This window comes from Cervus canadensis, chromosome 1, assembly GCF_019320065.1.
Source record: "Cervus canadensis isolate Bull #8, Minnesota chromosome 1, ASM1932006v1, whole genome shotgun sequence".
Classification (NCBI taxonomy): Eukaryota; Metazoa; Chordata; class Mammalia; order Artiodactyla; family Cervidae; genus Cervus; species Cervus canadensis.
In genome coordinates this window covers 74,067,021-74,082,266 of record NC_057386.1, presented here as the reverse complement: position 1 = coordinate 74,082,266, position 15,246 = coordinate 74,067,021, and the positions used below count along the sequence as shown (strand labels likewise).

The 15,246-nt window shown below is 39.4% G+C and overlaps 1 protein-coding gene across 6 annotated transcripts in view; it reads right to left on the bottom strand.

Moving 5' to 3' along the window:
• The window catches only part of INPP4B (inositol polyphosphate-4-phosphatase type II B), an 885,859-nt gene that overhangs the window by 442,072 nt on the left and 428,541 nt on the right, over window positions 1-15,246 (bottom strand). The gene's annotated exons all lie outside the window — the stretch shown is intronic.

Sequence of the window (15,246 nt, the reverse complement as noted above, 5' to 3'; positions counted from 1 at the left end):
TGCTTCTCTGCCTGATCAAAGTTTAAATGTTTCATGATTGGGACATATGGTGAAAAGAATGAATAATAATTCTAAAAAGCTAAAGTTCCAAGGCAAACAAAAGGAACAGCAAAATGATGAAAATTAGCATGGGGAAAGAAAGCCTCCAAAAATTTAATACCCTGTTACACAGACAGACTCAAATAGTATTAAATTCATTTTTATTTTTAGTATGTTATACATGACCAAGAATGATATAGGAAAAAAAAATCAATGTTGTTTTAATTCAAGTTACCACCTGAATTAAAATGTATAAAAATCTTTAAACATCTAACCAATGCTATTTAATGGGATAGCAGCAATAGAGTTCAGTTTGGAATACTGATTTGGTTTCCAACTTCACAAGTTCACAAACCCACTCTTTGTTGTTTTTAACAAAGCAACTTCATTTATAATTCAGCTCTAGTGTTTAAATGTCATCTGGCAAAATTAAATCCAGAGAGCATCTTGAATCTTTAGGACATATTACAATAAAGTTGCAGATAAATACACGTTGGCTTCTAAGGCTATAACTAGGAATACTTGCTGGGGTAAAAGGCTATAGTACTATCAATAAGACCAAATCCATTAATTTGATAATTATATTTTTTTATTTTTTATTGAGTTATAGTTGGTGTACAATATTACACAAATTACAGGCATACGACATAGTGATTCACAATGTTTAAGGTTATACTGCATCTATAGTTACTATAAAATATTGGCTATTATATTCCCTGTGAGGTACTATATATCCTTGTAGTTTATTTTATACATAATAGTTTGTATCTCTTAATTCCCTGCCCCTATATTGGAAACAAAAGCAAAAATAAATGGAACCTAATTGAACTTAAAGGAAACCATCAACAGGATGAAAAGACAGCCTATTGAATGGGAGAAAACATTTGCAAATGATATGACTGATAAGGGGTTAATAGCCAAAATATATAAACAGCTCGTACAACTTAACATCAAAAACAAACAATCCAGTTAAAAAACGGACAGAGATCTGAACAAACACTTTTTCCAAAGAGGAGATGCAGATGTGCCAATAGGCACATGAAACTATGCCAAGCATCACTGATCAGTAAGGAAATGCAAGTCAAAACCACAATGACCTATCACCTCATACCAGTCACAATGGCTATCATCAAAAAGAACACAAACAAATGTTAGAGAGGATGTGGAGAAAAGGCAACCCTCATACACTGTTTGTAGGAATGTAAATTGGTGTAGCCACTGTGGAAATACATACATACATACATACATACATATCTATATATATATATAGATATATATATATATATAATTTTGCCATTTGAAACAACATGGATGAACTTGGAGGGTACTATGCAAAGTGAAATGTCAGAGAGAAGAAAACAAATACTGTATGATATTACTTAAATGTTAAGTCTAAAAACTGTGGTGCTGGAAAAGACTCTTGAGAGTCCCTTGGACTGCAATGAGATCCAACCAGTCCATCCTAAAGGAGATCAGTCCTGGGTGTTCACTGGAAGGACTGATGCTGAAGCTGAAACTCCAGTACTTTGGCCACCTGATGCGAAGAGTTAACTCATTGGAAAAGACCCTGATGCTGGGAGGGATTGGGGGCAGGAGGAGAAGGGGATGACAGAGGATGAGACGGCTGTATGGCATCACCAATTCGATGGACATGAGTTTGAGTAAACTCCGGGAGTTGGTGATGGACAGGGAGACCTGGCGTGCTGCGATTCACTGTTGCAAAGAGTTGGACACGACTGAGCGACTGAACTAAACTGAACTGAAGTCTAAAAAATACAACCAACTACTGAATATAATAAAAAAAAAAGCAAACTCACAGATACAGAAAATAGTAGTTTCCAGTATGAGAGGGAAAGGGGGGAAGGGTAATATAGGGGTAGACAATTATATTTTAAATTAAGATAATATTTTCTTGTTGGATTATTTAAATTTAGATATCTTTTTAATAAGGAAAGGCACATATTTATTGTACCACATTCTTTCCAGAACCTATGACAAATGTATTAGCATTAGTGGAATGCATTAGCATTAATATCTGTGGAAGAGCGCCATGTATGTGGGACTCAGATACATGGATTTTGTTAACTTTACTACACACTTTGATCAAAGACTCAATCCCTAATCCTGATCAGTCATTTTGAAAATTGTAAAGGAGATCTAAATAAGGCAATATGGATGAATCCTAGCAAAATAATAACCCGGGACATCAATGGTAAATAATTAACAAGTGTCAAGTCTATGTGTGGGTTGTGTGCACTTGTGTAATTTGAGGGTGAGTAGAGAGGACTAAACTAAGATGCCCACAACGACCCACTAACATAGTCCCATTTTAAGCATGCCCATTCAAAACTGAAAAATGAACTCAATTTTAGAGAGAATGGAGCCAGACCTATGAAACAAAGATTATTTGACAACCTCTTATGATTCTATTCATTTCCATTCTATCTTTGCTGCATTTGAGGACAAATTTCAGGTTTGATAGTTATTAGCAAGGCACAGACCTCAGAAGGAATCAGCTATAGTACCGACAAAGTAAAAACCAAGAATTTCCAGCTGATAAATATAGCCTTTACTTAGGGTTATGGTTAGGTGCAATAGTTCCTTTTCTGTGTCTGTTTGGAAACTTTTTGGTTTGGAGATCATGCATAAAAATAGACTGAGGTTTTTACATACCACACAAAAGTTTAAAACAGCCAGAGACTAAACAATTCTTAAAGCAGAAAGAAACTACATTAAGTATACCTTTAGCAGAAGAATAACATGGTTACATTTGAATTTTAGAAAGTTTGCTGTTGTTTAGTGGCTAAGTCCTGCCCCACTCTTTTGCAACCTTATGGACTGTAGCCCACCAGTTCCCTCTGTCCGTGGGATTTCTCAGGCAAGAATAGTGGAGTGAGTTGCCATTTCCTTCTTTAGGGCATCTTCCCAACCCAAGGATCAAACCTGCACCTCCTGCATTGGTAGGTGGGTTCTTTACTACTGAACCACAAGGGAAGCCCCTTTAGAAAGTTTATTGAAAGTCAAAGAGGAAAATATACGAGAATGTGACGACTTGGTAAGGAAATCAACCTGTTTGGAGGCAATTCTAATAGTCTAGAAAAATAAAATAACAAAAAGAATCCATGCCAACATAGAAGCAGATAACTAGAGAAGAAAATTGGATCCAAACCAACTGGAATCTGGATTCAAATCAATTACTAAATAGAATTACATAGACTTGGTGATGGAATTAGATGTGATATCAGAGTTGAGGTAAAGGAAGACAGAAATTTCACATGGGACCCAGTATAGTTTGGACTATTAAGCTATCTGTAGGAAACAGTAAGTCCCCACTACGTGAACCTTCAAGTTGCAAACTCTCAAAGATGTACACGTGCATTCCTTCCACATCAGATGTGAATGAAATTGCAGCTTGCCCTCTATTTCCTGTTGCTGATGACCCTTCAGGTCAACCATCTCCCACCTCCCCTCCCTCCTCCACTCAGTAACTCTTCTTGCCTGTTCACTCCATGTCAGCTGCTGTGCTACACTACTATACTTTTCAAGGCACCGCACTGTAAGATTTAAAATGTGTTCTTTTGTGTGTGTGTTTGTTTTCTATGTATTATGCGTGAAGAGTATTATAAACCTATTACAGTATAGTACTATATAGCCGATTGTGTTAGTTGGGGACCTAGGCTAATTTGTTGGACTTACAAACATGCTCTTGGAAAGGAACTCGTTCATACGTGGGGAACTTGAAGAAAGAATTGCAGTCAAAGATGATGAGTTTAATTTTAAACGTGTTGCTTCTGAGATGTCTTAAGATATTCAGAAAGCAATTGAACACATGGGTCTAGATCATGGGAGAGATATTAAGGCTGTTAAAATATAGTTTTGGTCAGTTATTGTTGACTAATGGTTGAAGTCAAAGGGATGCATGCAGTCACAGAAAGCAAGTGCATGCAGAGAGAAGGATGACTGAGGACTCAACCTTAAGGCACAGAACTATTTCAGAGCAAGAAGAGCTGTCACCTGGGAAAGGGACCAGCAACAATAGGAAGAGCAGAGAGGAGTGACTAAGGGTACCAACATCATTGTTTCTCAGGTAAACAATGCCACTGGATTAAGAGATGACTTCACCTTTTTTTAAAGCATGGGGACACGTGTGCATATAATACTGAAAAGGACATAACCAAAAGAATAAAGAGGAATTAAATATTAAGAACAAAAGAGATGATTGATGGGACAAGGAAAATCTGGATGCTAGTATCTGCTATCGTGAAAGGAGGGGTGAACAGAAAATTAGATACGATCGGACACGTGAGGGAGAGAAACTTAAGGATATTCGCCCCACGGCGCTTTTTGTTTTTGTTTTTCTTTCAAGAAAAGGACATATTTGTGAACTCTGGGTAAGTAAAGATGTGTCAACCTGACTTCAAAAGCACAGTTCATAAAGAAAAATGCTAATAAATTTGACTACATTAAAATAAATATATTCTGTAAGCAACAGATACCATATAAAGTGTGAGATAATTTATATACAGGGAAAATAAGTTTGGAACACAGAAGTTTTCAGTTTCTATTTACACAAGGATGGAAAGACTATTACTCCTACCAGAAACTCAAGAAAAAGCTGAATAGTATATAAAATCCTAACTTTTCCTTAACTAAGCAGAGAGCTGAGGTCTCAGAGCAACCAACCAGCCTGAGCTCTTAGCAAAGATAAATTCCTCCAGAGAGCAGAGCTGTCTTTCACCGGAGGAAGGGATGTCCTGTTCCAAACAAGTTTGAAATGGAAATTCAATCAAAATATTTAATGACTTACTAAAGGTCAGGGTAGGTTACCATGAGCATATACAGCTACTGAGAGCCACAAACTCAAAGGTAATTTGTATCCACCAACAGACTTTTTTCTTCATGAACCTCACCAGACGCTCATAAGAAAGACTGAGAGCAGAACAGGATATGAAGAAAGCATCCTTGGTAATGCAGGACTGTGGGAGGCGAACAGCAGAAAAAACAGCACATCACTTGGACCCGCCTCTCTCCAGAACAAAAATGGCCAACACTCTTGCCATCAGGGCACAGGTGAAAACTCACTGTGATTAGCGGATGGAAGCAAGAGATGGGGGAGGAAAGTTTCCTGAGAGTGTTTCATTACAGATCCTCTATTCCTAAGAGAAGGACAGAATCGCTGAGAAAGCCCTATCCATAAGGCCCAAAAACTCAAGACAACAACAATAAAAACACAGTCAGGAGAAAAGCAAATAAGCGATCAAGAAAACCGGACTCATGTGATGCAGAAGTTGGAATTATCAGAAAGAGAATACACTAAAAACTGCAATGGAAAAGGCAGACAACCTGCATGACCAGATGGATATTTTTAGCAGAAACTATTGGAAAGAATCGGAGAAGGCAATGGCACCCCACTCCAGTGTTCTTGCCTGGATAATCCCAGGGACTAGGGAGCCTGGTGGGCTGCCGTCTATGGGATCACACAGAGTCGGACACGACTGAAGTGACTTAGCAGCTGCATTGGAAAGAATCAAATGGAAATGCTAGGAATGTAAAAGACAAAAATATTTCAAGACATCAGAACCCTGATCTAGGATGCGCAGAAACGAGCAGGCAGATAGTCTCACACACACACACCCAATAATCAAACAAGCAAATTAAAAAAAAAAAAAAAAAATTATTCAAACTACTAAAAACCAAAGTTAAGGAAAAAAATTTTAATGTAACCAGAGCAAAAAATGCAAAGTACGTATAGAATGACAGAAATAAGACAACATTTTGGACTTCTTAGGAACTATGTAAGTGGCATATTTAAAGTTCTGAAAGCAGAAAAATGATCAGACCAAAATTCTATACAATGTAAAAATAACCTGTAAAAATTGAGAGAGACAAAGACTTTTACCCAGACAAATAAAAAGTGACAAATTCATTACAAGCAGACCTGCACAGCAAGAAATACTAAAGGAAGTTATTCAAGCGTGACATAACAGAGAACTATCTGGATCTACACAAGAGATGAAGAGCACTATAAATGGTGTAAAGGAAAATAAATGTTAATTTCATCTCTTCTTACTTTGAGTAACTATAAAAGATAATTTCCCAGAGCAGAGGTGGGCATAATTTTCCTGTTAAGGACAAACAGTAAATATTTTAGGCTTTTGGAGTCATGGAGTCTGTCAGAGTCACTCAACTGTAATGCTACAGTGTGAAAGCAAATACTGAAAATACATAAACAGGTAGGCCTGGCCAGGTGACACTAATATTTTATTTGCAAAACAAATTGGTATTCAGAGTTTGTTTGACCTGCAGACTAGCATCTACCAAACACTGGTCTAAAGCACAATTAGTAGCAATGTCTTGTATGCTTCTAGCATATGTAAAAAATAACATCAGTAGTAAGATGATGAGAGTGAAGAACAGGGAGTTATTATTGCTTTTACACTAAAATGATAGACTTCTCTGGTCACTCAGATGGTAAAGAATCCACCTGCAATGGAGGAGACCAGTGTTCGATCCCTGGGTTGGGAAGATCCCCTGGAGAAAGAGATGGCTTTCCACTTCAATATTCTTGCCAGGAGAATCCCCATGGACCAAGAAGCCTGGTGGGCTACAGTCCATGGGGTTGCAAAGAGGTGGACATGACTGAGTGACTTTCACTTTCATTTTCATGCTAAAATGATAGTATACAAATTACATCACTAGAATATATAAAAGTAGACTGTTTGCTCTTAATCCAACCACATCAATAATTACATTAAATGCAAAAACCCACACACACACAGATACTTCAATTAAAAGAGCGAGACTATCAGCTTGGATTAAAAAAGTAAGTCCTGACTATATGCTTCACGCTGTTCTATGCTTAGTTGCTCAGTTGTGTCCGACTCTCTATGACCCCACGGACTGTAACACAGCAGGCTCCTCTGTCTGTGGTTATTCTCCAGATGAGTATCCTGGAGTGGGTTTCATGCCTTCCTCCAGGGGATCTTCCCAACCCAGGGATCAAACCTGGGTCTCCTGCATTGCAGGCAGATTCTTTACCAGCTGAGCTACCCGGGAAGCCCTTCATAGTTATATTTATGCTTCATATATATATGAAATTTATATATTTTTCCAGTATTCAAGGATGGATGTGAGAGTTGGACTATAAAGAAAGCTGAGTGCTGAAGAACTGATGCTTTTGAGCTGTGGTGTTGGAGAAGATTCTTGCGATTTCCTTGGACTGCAAGGAGATCCAACCAGTCCATCCTAAAGGAAATCATTCATTGGCTGATTGATTCATCCAATATTCATAGTCCTGAATATTCATTAGAAGGACTGACGCTGAAGCTAAAACTCCAATACTTTGACCATCTGATGCTAAGAGCTGACTCATTTGAAAAGACCCTGATGCTGGGAAAGATTGAGGGTGGGAGGAGAAGGGGACAGCACAGGATGAGATGGCTGGATGGCATCACCGACTCAATGAACATGAGTTTGAGTAAGATCTGGGAGTTGGTGATGGACAGGGAGGCCTGGCATGCTGCAGTCCATGGGGTCACAAAGAGTCAGACACAACTGAGTGACTGAACTGAACTGAAATATGAAATATATGCTTTGTAGTTATATTTAAATAGAATGACATACATCAGTTCAGTTCAGTCGCTCAGTTGCGTCTGACTGTCTGTGACCCCATGAATCGCAGCATGCCAGGCCTCCCTGTCCATCACCAACTCCCGGAGTTTACTCAAACTCATGCCCATCGAGTCAGTGATGCCATCCAGCCATCTCATCCCCTGTCGTCCCCTTCTCCTCCTGCCCCCAATCACTCCCAGCATCAGGGTCTTTTCCAATGAGTCAACTCTTTGCATGAGGTGGTCAAAGTACATAGCCATAGGTTAAAGTAAAAGGATCAAAAAATGTAAACCATGCAAACATTTGTCAAAAGAAAACTGGAGTGACTATATTAATGTAATTGAAATAGATTTCACATCAAGGAATATCAAAAGGGACATTACACACATGTGCCTAACAGCAAAGCTTCATAATACATGAAGCAAAAACTTAATTAAAAGGAGAAACAGACAAATCTACAATGATATGCTTGGAGATATCAACATCCCTCTCTCATTAATGGACAGAACAAGTTAACATAAGTCAGTGAGGATATCAGTTCAGTTCAGTTCAGTTCAGTCGCTCAGTCATGTCCGACTCTCTGCGACCCCATGAATTGCAGCACGCCAGGCTTCCCTGTCCATCACCAACTCCCAGAGTTTACTCAAACTCATGCCCATCGAGTCAGTGATGCCATCTAGCCATCTCATCCTCTGTCACCCCCTTTTCCTCCTGCCCCCAATCCCTCCCAGCATCAGGGTCTTTTCCAAAGAGTCAGCTCTTCGCATGAGGTGGTCAAAGTACTGGAGTTTCAGCTTCAGCATCAGTCCTTCCAATGAACACCCAGGACTGATCTCCTTTAGGATGGACTGGTTGGATCTCCTTGCAGTCCAAGGGACTCTCAAGAGTCTTCTCCAACACCACAGTTCAAAAGTGTCAATTCTTCCATGCTCAGCTTTCTTCACAGTCCAGCTCTCACATCCATACATGACCACTGGAAAAACCATAGCCTTGACCAGACAGACCTTTGTTGGCAAAGTAATGTCTCTGCTTTTTAATACGCTGTCTAGGTTGGTCATAACTTTCCTTCCAAGGAGTAACTGTCTTTTAATTTCATGGCTGCAGTCACCATCCATAGTGATTTTGGAGCCCAAAAAAATAAAGTATGACACTTTTAATAGACTTAATAACACTGCCAACAATTTGACCTAATTGACATTTATAGTATAATGAATTCAACAGCAACAGAATACACATATTTATTTCAAAGTATATTTGGAATATTCATTAAGATTATATCCTAGATCATAAAACAAACCTTAACAAATTGAAGACAATTGCAATAAAAACAAGTGTGTGTATATAAAACATACTCACACTCATTAGAATCAGAATGAAATTACTACAGTACATATCAGAATATGTTTGAAGGGAAATTTAGAGTATTAAATGCTTATAAAAAATATATCACATCAGTGATTTAAGTTTTCCCTTAAAACTAGAAAAGGAGCAAATAAAACCTAAAACAAGTAGAAAAAGGAAATAATGTGTGCAGTTAAGATACCTAATAAAGATTTAGTTTCCAAAAAATTTAAGAATGTTAGAAAAACAAACCCAGCAGAAAAAACTAGCAAAACATGTAAATAAGTATCTCAAAAATATTAAACACAAATTGCCAAGAAACATATTAAGAGATTTTGAACTTCACTAGTTATCATGGAAAGGCAGACTAAAATTACATAACCATCAATAAGTAAAAATTTTGAAGTCTCAAAACCTCAAATATTAATGAGGATTTGGAGTAACAGAAACTTTCATGCACTTAAGATGTTCTAATCATAATGGAAAATAATTTGGTAATACTAGTAAAGTTGAAAAGCAATTCTACTTCTAAGCATACATTTGAGAAAAATTTAAACAAATGCATACCAGAAGACAGTTGAAAGGATGTTTACAATGAGTCAACTTCTAAAAATAAATATTGAAATAAGCCCATCAATAATAAACTAGAAAAATATAATGTGGTCTATTCATCCCATATATGATGAATTTTCATTTCAAGTATCAATTGATACTTGATTAACTTCAAGTTAATTAATTAACACTGATTAACTTCACAAAGCATAGAGAAAAGAGAAAGAGTGAAGAGGGCCATACGACAGAGAGAGGGAGAAAGAAAGACAAGGGCACTCATAGAAAATTTTAAAACATATAAAATAATATTCCAGTTCTGTATTGCACAGGGGTCCACATACATCATAAGTACAATTATAGAGAAATGCACAACAAACACTAAAACAGAATTGTGATGATATTTGGGAGGAAGGGTGTGTGAGATGTGATCAGGAGGGGGATCGGAGGTGTCTTCAACTCTACTGAGAAAGTTTGATTTACTAAACTGGGTAAGGACTTGCCTGGTGGTCCAGTGGTTAAGACCACGCTTACAACGTAGGGGGCACAGGTTTGATCCCTGGTCAAGGAACTGAGAATCCACATGGTATGTGGCACAGCCAAGAAAATTAAAAAAAAAAAAAAAAACTCTCATGTAAAAAACAAAACTGGGTAACAGGTATAAAACATCTACTATATTCTTCTTTGTGACTTAGGTATGTCATAAATACTCATGAATTTAACTAATTTATGTTAATATGTTGAGACGAAATAGGAGGAACACAGAGCTTTGAGAAGAGGGATGGAATCCTGTGCTGGTCTTTCTGAGCACTGGGTGAGGAACATGTAGGTGGGACAACTGTATGGATCTATCTGAGCCTGGAGACACAGGTTTATGGAGACTTCCGTCTAACCAGCTGTGTGACTTTCTCCAGCAGGGCTCATCAGCCTGGTGAAGAAGGACAGTTTAGTTGACATAGTGTTGGGGTCCTGTCTACAGATGCAGCGAGAGAAGGGTGAAGCCAAGGATGTAATACTAATGTGGCTGAAAAGTTTCTAGGCTGGAGTGGGAAGTCATTAAGGGGAAAGATGTGACATATTGGAAGCTGAAAGAAGAATTTAGTCCTAAGTGATAAGTCCAGGGAACTTTCATGGGATAAATGGGTAGATAAAAAAGAGTGGTGTTCATGGTCACTAGACTCCATAAGACAAAGAAATGGTGCCAGGAAGGATGCTAGGTGGGGTTATTCCCATGGACATTGCAATGGCCCAAAAGAATATGTTGGCCAAGAGAAGACCTTGTGTCTGGTAGAAAAGTAAACAGAACCGGAGTTTGGCCAATGAGCAGGATCAACAGGGGTGGAGGTGTGGCATAGCCAGGCATAACAGCTTAGGAGGGCTCTCATGACACCTGGAAAACAGTAACCCTGCCTCCAGGCTCTGTATATGTGGTCAGTCTTCATTACAGTAGAAAGCAAGGTAGCAGAAAACTGCAGAAAAGCAGGTCCCCATTACATCAAAGAGACAAAATATTTTCTCAAGAGGTAGAAGGCAGGTGGGACTATTTTTCATAGGAAAAAAAAGACTCCAAAGACTTTATGTAATTTTCAAAAGTGGGAGGATCCAAGGAAGATTGAGTCATAGCCAACGAAGCTCGTGGCAAAATGGGAATGAAATAATGGGCCAGAATACCTGACAAGAGGCTCTTGTGGTTTAGGATGTACCCCAGGATGACACGGGTGTGGAGACATCGTACCATGGACTGTTCTTTGTTTCTAAGTGAACCTCTGGTGAAAGATGCTTCTTGGCCAGTTCAGGCTGAAGTCCAGAAGGAGAGTATTTGGAGGCTTGATGACACTATATACCTGCGGCTTTCATTTAGGTTTACAAACAGTGCTTTGATGTAATGTGTCAGATGAATTGTTATTTCCCATCCATCTCAAAAAAAAAAAAAAACTAGAATAGCAAATTTCTATTATGTTGATGGAGTGTAGCCTAGGTACTGCTAGTGGTAAAGAACATGTTTGCAATGCAGGAGACATGGGTTCCATCCTGGAGAAGGAAATGGCTACCCACTCCAGTATTCCTGCCTGGAGAATTTGATGGACAGAGGAGCCTGGCAGGCTACAGTCCATGGGGTCGCAAAGAGTTGGACACGACTGAGCAACTAACACACACATATTATGTTGATGGGATAACCTTTCATGGGCTTCCCAAGTGGCTCAGTTGTAAAGAATATGCCAGCCAAGCAGGAGATGCGGGTTCAATCCCTGCCTCCGGAAGTCTCCCTGGAGAGGGATATGGCAACCCATACCAGTGTTCTTGCCTGGGAAATCCCATGGATAGAGGAGCCTGGCGGGCTACACTCCATGGGGTGGTAAAAGAGTCAGACATGACTTAGTGACTGAACAACAACAAATAGCTTTTCAGTAACTAAGCTACTAAACTGCTCACTTCATGTTATTGTTGCAAAACCTTCTGGAGCCAGGACTTCATTCTGATAAACCAAATACAATTCAGGATGCTAAATCACTTTAAAAACTTCTAAACATCCACAATCTGCAATATGTACATGGATGGGCTGAACTTCTGAGGATCAGCCAAATGCTATATGGGGACAAGAAGAGGTAAAAGAAGGAATACGATCCAGGTGGAATTTACCTCTGCCTTCTCAGCTCCTTTCTCCTCATGGGAAATGTCAAGTGCTTTGAAGGCTACCATTACTGCAAGAGAATTACATTCACATTTGTTCAACCAGGACCATATTCTCAGTAACAGGGGTTTATTATTTGTTTCATCATTCAAAAGTAATTGCAGAACTTAAAATATGATTTCAGGGAAAAATTTTTCTTTGGGAAAAAATGGCATAAGTTGGCAGGTATTTTACCTAAAAATCAAAATCAAACATATATTTAAGATCAAAATCCCCTGTCTTCTCATGAGGGTCCTCAACAGACACAGGATAACTCCCATCAGAGCAATGGATACACATTCAGGGGCAATGATTCTGCCCAGGAAAACCAATTAACCAATTGTGTCAGAGGACAATTGAATTCCCCAGGCTATCAGTATGGTTTTACCACTAATATTAAACTTGGTGAGGAGATACTTTGTCATGAGAGGAATAAAGATGCAAGCTGTCAGGGCTCCACTTTGATTAGAAGTCCAGCTTTGGGGGCTCAGTACCGAATTAGTTAACTATGCTTCCTTTAACATGAGGAAGTATCACAGACATGAAATAGAAGACGCATGGATAGAACATAACCAAAAAACATTATTTGAAGGCTTTTCCACTTAAAATGTGGTTCCTGGATCTGCAGTATCTACATCACTTGGAAGCTTGTGAGAAATGCAGAACCTGAGCCAAACCCCAGGTCTACTAAATTAGAATTCACACCATAGCACAGATGATTTTTATGAATATTCAAGCTTGAGAAGCACCACTTTAAGGCAAATAATAAGGTAAGAAATAATTCTAAATCACAATGAGTATTAGATGGTCACTGAAACTAGCAAATTCTTGATGTTCAGAAGGACAGAACACAAAGAAGCAATACAGAGAACTCCCTAGAACAATCATAGTCAAAGATTTATGCTTTTGGCTCACCATCAGAGGTCAGTCTGCCTGCTGCTCATTTGTTTCAGTTTAGGATAAGAACGACATGGATCTCCACTGTATACAAAGTAAGAAAGGGAGGCTCTGTCAATTCCGGTGATAAGGTATTCTTAACCCTGAGAACTCAGAACACTTCAGCACCACAACAGATTTGCATCAGACTTTAAAATCTTACTCAGTCATGTCTGACTCTTTGCAACCCAGGGACTGTAGCCCGCCGGGCTCCTCTGTCCATGGGGATTCTCCAGGCAAGAATACTGGAATGGGTGCCATTCCCTTCTCCAGGGGATCTTCCCGATCCAGGGACTGAACCCAGGTCTCCTGCACTGCAGGCAGATTCTTTACTGTCTGAACTACCAGGGAAGCCCAGAATTTCAAGTTTCTAACAATAATCAAAGATCCTAACAGGAAGCACTTGGACCAGCTTTGGAAATATAGTGAGTCTGCCACCTGACTTGTTAGATAGACCGTGTTCTGTGTTGCCATAAAAAGGAAAGCAACCTGAAGAATTACAAAGTAAATATGTGAAAATATGCTTGATTTAATCTCAGTCAACCCTTGCAAGAGATTGGTTACACATGTCTACTATCACTACTCTTTCAAACACTGAGATACAATGTTCTAACACAGTACGGGAATGGAGACTTAAGGCAACTAGGGGCCATTCCATTCAAGAGGTGGGAACATTGAGACCCAGAGGTGGGACAGAAAAGCTCCACAGGCTTAGCAGCCACTCTGGGGTTGGCTAGAAGTCCTCTTGTTCTAAGGTGGGCTTTTAGCCTCCTCTTTCTTTCTTTTTTTATTATTTTTATGGCAGCATGGTGACTTTACAACGCTGCCAGTTTTACCGTGCACCAGCATGAATCAGGCATGCGCACACACGGATCCCCGCCTGTGAGCGTTCTCGGCCCTTCCGTCACCACGGCGCACGAAACAGAGCTCGCTCTGCTGTGCCCTGCGTTCTCATTAGCGACCCAGCTTACACTTAGGGACCAGTAGTGTACACGTGTCAGTCCCAATCTAATTCACCCCACACCTCCTCAGCATCCATGCGTTTGTTCTCTACACCTGTGTCTCTATTTCGGCTTTGCAAATAGGATCATCTAGACCATTTTTCTTGCCAACAAAGGTCCATCTAGTCGAGGCTACGGTTTTTCCAGTGGTCATGTATGGATGTGAGATTTGGACTGTGAAGAAAGCTGAGCGCGGAAGAATTGATGCTTTTGAACTGTGGTGTTGGAGAAGACTCTTGAGAGTCCCTTTGACTGCAAGGAGATCCAACCAGTCCATCCTAAAGGAGATCAGTCCTGGGTGTTCATTGGAAGGGCTGATGCTGAAGCTGAAACTCCAATACTTTGGCCACCTGATGCGAAGAGTTGACTCATTGGAAAAGACCCTGATGCTGGGAGGGATTGGGGACAGGAGGAGAAGGGGAGGACAGAAGATGAGATGGCTGGATGGCATCACTGATGGACATGGTGTTTGCCCATCAATGGACATGGGTTTGGGTAAACTCCAGGAGTTGGTGCTGCGATTCATGGGGTTGCAAAGAGTCGGACATGACTGAGAGACTGAACTGAACTGAACTGATACCGTTTTTCTAGATTCCACAGGTATGGGTTAACATATAATATTTGTTCTTCTAATTTTGATTTTTCTTCACAGTATGATACTTTCGGTTGCTTCTCACACATCATCCAAAGGATAGGAATTTTCATCGAATGTTCCAGAAAAGGTTGAAATTTCAAGGAAATTTTTCTCTATAAATACTTCATGTGACACATGACATTTGCTTATTTAACAAAAGCTTATAAAACTGGTCACCAGCCCTAAATACGTTTTTTTTTTTTTTTAATTGCTATCATACAGCATAGGTTTAAAAAAAAAAAGGTACAAGAGAGTTTTATAGAAATTCACTAGATGCTTGGGTATTTTTAAATGGCCTTCTCTGTCATCTGAAAATTATCTAAAGGACAGGAGTCTACTGTCTATACTTAAGATGACAGAGCTTTTCTCCTGATACTATTATTCAGCAGCTGCATATTCCAAATGTAGTGGCTCCTAGCAGTCCATCTCAAGCCTATCTCAAGAAGCAGAGGCATGCAGAGAGA